Raw genomic sequence first — 5,168 nt, 5'->3', positions numbered from 1 at the left:
ACCAGAATGCCCACTCTCTATTATAATAAACACCATAAAAGGTGGAAAATTATTAAGTGTGATCAATGTTAAGGCTTTGACATATCTTATTGAACCTCTATTCTTTTATTGCATTTAGAAACCTTTTTTCCCTAGTAACAATCTCATAGCTCTTCAAATTATAAAATTGTGTGGACTTTAATCTACCATTGCTAAATTATTAATTATTATCATAATTCAAATTTCTAATAGAATCAAAACTAAGTTTGTGTGACCTATTTATATTATACTTGATTGTAATTAGAAATATTTTTAATTAAATTTTTATTAATCAATATTTTATACAATATCAATAATAGTCTACATTCACAATTCAAATTATTCTCACCAAATTGCTATTCTTTGAACAAAAATTAACCATGTATACAATTAATATCTAATAGCATGACTATATTAACAATATTTTTTGCAAGGGATTGGAATGATATATATTCTAATTCACCACAACCATTCATATTAAATAATGATTTGGACAATATAAGGGAGATGCAATATGACAAATTTGTATTATTACATATCCACATAATAGGTGATTCCACATTTTGAGTAAGTACACAATACTCATATTTAATAATTATCACTCTATAAATGTAAGGCACTTTAGTCACAATAGGGATTTGTTATTGGATATATGGTCTATTGAATTTTATTACACGCTCCATTGTTATATTTAACCACCAATTAATTTTTCTAGTGTTTTAAGATTTGGTTTCCCAAATTATGAGACCAAGTTATCCCCTAAGGACCCTATATATATAATAGAATTTTTATATAAACTTCAAGCTACATTTTTTTTCCACGTATCTAAAATCTTGCAATTATATAATTCAAGATTTTATATATAATTAATTATTATTGATTATTATTTAAAATATAATTCTTATTAAAAAAAAAGCCATTGCTAGAGGGACAAACTAACAAAACTTTATTAACAATGAAAATAAAGAGTGCGTTAAATTCTTAGCAAAGTATACAAAACAATAGAATCTATTAAACTTTAATTTGTAAGTTTAATAGTTAGTAGTAGCAGATGTAAATTGTCTAGTGTTGTTGCTTGATTATTATCAATAGAAAAAGTTTAATAGCATTAATTATAGTCTCTATCTCATATTCTTTGTAATTTACATGTATCATTTTAAATTATCTATTATGTCTAATTTAGTTAGCTAAAACCTAAAAAATGTTAGAATTTATTTTTCTAATCAAAAGAAATTTCTATCTACTAATATAATAAGATTATGATAGTCATTTTTTTACAACTAAACTAAATTTATTATTAATGTTTATTATGTTAACAAATTTATAATCATATATAGAACTTTAGAAGATCTTGGATTATGTGTAAAAGATCTAGAACATTTAAAGACAGCTCAATCATAGCTATAACTAATATACTTATTTTTTACTACTAGTCTATTATATATGTAAATCTTGACTACATCATAAAGATTTTTATTCTAAAAGATCTAGAAAAATAGACTTATTTAAATCTATAAAAACGTAAGAACACTAAATCTACAGCTCATATACAGCTCATATCATTTAAGTCTCGCAGGATGATGATGCCACAATAGTTAATTTCTATTATTCTATATTATTTGACATTATCAAGTTTCTTCGTTTCCATGTTTGTCTAATTTAATTATTTGTTTGCTTGCCGTAAGCAATTGCTAAGTAACATGCTTGTCATTAATTTAATTTTTTTTTAAATGCTACCAACATCATGGGCATAAAGTGGAATCAAAATTATTTCTTTGTTCTTATATCTATTCAATTCAATTCTCTTATATCCGGATGTAATCGCTACAATGGTCGTTTGTGTCATTGGATTTTAATCCTCTACAATGCTCGCCCGAAAGCCGGATCAAAATTTTCTCTGTTTCACTAAGTATCTGTACACCGAAAACACTAGATTGTCCGATATCTAGAAAAAAAAAATCTGCTTCTATAAAATGGAGTCCCTGAGCGCAGGCGCGGTGGCTATTGGACTTGGGATCTTCTTCTTCTACTGCTGCTTCTTTTATATGAGGAGCACTGGTAATAAATTGAAGTTGCCCCCTGTGGACCACGCCCATGGCCTCTCATAGGAAATCTTCATCTTTTGGGAAACCTTCCTCATCGAGCTCTCACCTCGCTAGCAAATAAATATGGACCAATTTTGTTTCTTCGCTTGGGCTCCGTCCCCACTGTTGTCGCCTCTTCCCCTGCCATGGCTAAAGAATTCCTCAAAACGCATGATTCGGTGTTTGCAACCAGGCCAAATTTTAGCTATGGCAAATACATATGCTATGATCATAAAGGAGTCGGTTTTAGCCCCTACGGAGAGTACTGGAGGCAGATGAGAAAGCTTATGACGGTGGAGCTTCTCGCGGTGAAGAGCTTCTCCTGCCTTACTCGAAATATTGTCTGCAGAATATTTGCCAGCAGGACGTATTCCGCAACGACTTGAGTGGCGAGCTTAGCTTCAAAGAAATGGTTGAAGAGATGTTTTCTGTGGCCGGTGCTTTCCCAGTTGGTGATTTCATTCCTTCTCTCAACTGGCTCGACTTGCAGGGATTCCGTCGTCGCATGAAGGCTGTTCACAAAATATTCGAATTATTTGCTGAAAAAGTAATAGAGAAGCACATTCATCGTAGATCGGGAAAGGGGAACCCAAAGGAAGAAGATCGTGCAAAAGACATGGTAGATGTGATGCTGAGCATGGCCGAGACGGAGGGCCAGAAAATCTCACGGGTCGACATCAAAGCCATGATCTTTGTAAGTATCTGAATCAAGGCCGTCACAGGTTTCGCAAATCTGATTAGAAAGTGTGTTAAACTTGAGGAAACATAATAAAATGTTGTGTGCAGGATATGTTAAACGCGGGAATGGAAACATCGGTGACATTGCTGGAGTGGGCGATGAGTGAGCTGCTAAAGAATCCTGAGGCGCTGGCACGAGCGCAGAGAGAGATTGAGTCAGCAGTGGGCAGAGAGCGTGGAGTGAGGGAGAGTGACGTGATGAGGTTAGACTATTTGAAATGCGTGGTGAAGGAAACTCTTCGACTTCATCCACCCGTTCCTCTGCTCGTTCCGCGCGAGTCGATGGAAGGGTGCAGCGTGGGAGGATATTTTGTACCGCCAAAGACGAGGGTGCTTGTGAATGTGTGGGCGATTGGGAGGGACGAGACCGTTTGGAAAGATGCCCATATGTTCATACCCGAACGGTATATAGGCAATGATAAAGATGTGATCAGAGGTCAGGACTTCGATTTTCTTCCTTTCGGAGCAGGAAGAAGAGGGTGCCCTGGGATTTGCATGGGTCTTTCTATTAGTGAGTTGGCACTTGCTCAGCTTGTTCATTGCTTTGACTGGGCTGTTAATGGCGAGGTGGATTTGGCGGAAGACTTTGGATTAACTCTTCTTAGAAAGAATCCGCTGCTTGTTTGCCCTTCATGGAGGCTCAGAACTAAAAGTCCTAGTTAAGAATGTATTCTGTAATAGCTATATTGCTTCGGTTTATGACCTGGAGTTTGTTTTTATTAATGCAAAATATGTGTTGCATTATACACAGCATTTCATTATTAGTCCCTGCCTTGCATAAGGCAGGCAACTAGTGTTATTTTAAAAAAAAATTTAATGATTTAAATTCTAATTTTTTATTGGTTGAGAGGATTTTTGCCAGCACTAATTTTATTTTTTAATTGTAAAAAATAGAAGAAAAATTTCGGACAGATAAGATTGTATTAGTTGTGACAACCACTGTTGTCAAAAAAGTATAGGCTGGGATCATTTATTGCTTCAGTTTGACACAACAACGTAGTTGCTTTGCAGGTACTTGGAGTCATTTTCAGCAGCAAATTTTGCAATTTTTCTCTTCTTAATGGGTTTCACAGAGCGACAGTAGGCTTAACAACAACAAGCTTCTTTGCAAAAAGGTTTGGGTTCATAGCAGTGGCAGCAGAAGGAGCCTTTTTGGCAGCCGGTAGAAAATCAAAAGCATTACTGATTTCTTGGGTTTAAATCCCCTCGATGTAGAGCAGTACTATCCCCAATAAAAATAGAGCACTTTGCATTACAGGTGGTATCATTTCGTACTCTCAGAATATTCAAATTTGCAATGAAATGGTAGTTGTAGGCTAAATGCAACCTAGCAAAGAACAATTATATGTAGCTGTCATAACAGTCTGAGAAATTAGAAGATTTGATTATTGTAATAGGGCACAATGTTTCACACCGATTTTGTCAAATTTATTCCATTTGTGAAATTAATTTAGTGAACTTAAAGGAGACTTTTTAAGTTCTTTTCCATAGAATTTGCATCTATCAAGGCATGACATGTCATGTAAAAATCATTTGATGGGATGGAAAATGAGATTTGTACTTCACACAGTTGTTCTTGACAGACTCTTTAATTCTCATAAGTTGTGTTGGCTTCATAGCAGTGGTAGCGGAAGGAGCCTCCTTGGTAGCCAGATTTTCTACCATTTTAAAGCAAAATTATTGTGGTAGATTTCATTTACAAGTGTTGTTTGGGCTTCATATCTATCCAAATGAGTAGCTCCAGAGGCTAGGGTTTTTGTCACTCCAATGAACTTTCTGCCATAACTCTATTGCTTGATTTCACTTAGACCCTAATAACTAGAAATGTTAACAGGTTAATGAGATGTGAGACCTAAAAGGTATTGTTTAATCCATTTTTTTGCCCTAAATTACATAAGAAAAAAATTACACAAGAATTTTTTTTCTAAATCTTGATATTGATAGAGGTGTAATGACAAAATAGGTGCTCTACTTGTTAATAATATCACAAAATATTCTTCAGAAAAGGTGGAACCTTTCAATAGTTGAAGCTTACTCCTCCCATCCTAATGGCTTGCTTAAAGCCAGATTAATCAACTTTATCAAGTATTTGGAGCATCTACAACCATGGGCCAATTTACAAACATACTAGCGATTTCCACATAATAGAGGTTAAATTTAGTGGAAGAGAACTGTACAAAAGGTTGTGAAAATAGAGGTTGAAACTGTCATTCTTCTCTAGTGTGGACACTACAAAAATTGAATGACAAATGTTGGAAATGGATAGATATCCAAATACAATGATGAGACAATGTTTTTGTATCTGAAATGAGCCTTAGAATACATGAT

The 5,168-nt window shown here is 34.4% G+C and overlaps 1 pseudogene across 1 annotated transcript; it reads left to right on the top strand.

The window, feature by feature from the left end:
- Positions 1-1,854: 1,854 nt before the first annotated feature.
- LOC149553240 (cytochrome P450 750A1-like) lies at positions 1,855-3,687 on the top strand (annotated as a pseudogene). The gene is made up of 2 exons (XR_016353053.1): positions 1,855-2,796; positions 2,889-3,687. The product of XR_016353053.1 is annotated as a cytochrome P450 750A1-like (transcript).
- The last annotated feature ends 1,481 nt before the right edge of the window (positions 3,688-5,168 follow it).

Source organism: Cupressus sempervirens, chromosome 6, assembly GCF_028749045.1.
Source record: "Cupressus sempervirens isolate cs-2001-9-10 chromosome 6, ASM2874904v1, whole genome shotgun sequence".
Lineage (NCBI taxonomy): Eukaryota > Viridiplantae > Streptophyta > Pinopsida > Cupressales > Cupressaceae > Cupressus > Cupressus sempervirens.
This window is presented reverse-complemented; position numbering and strand designations above follow the sequence as displayed.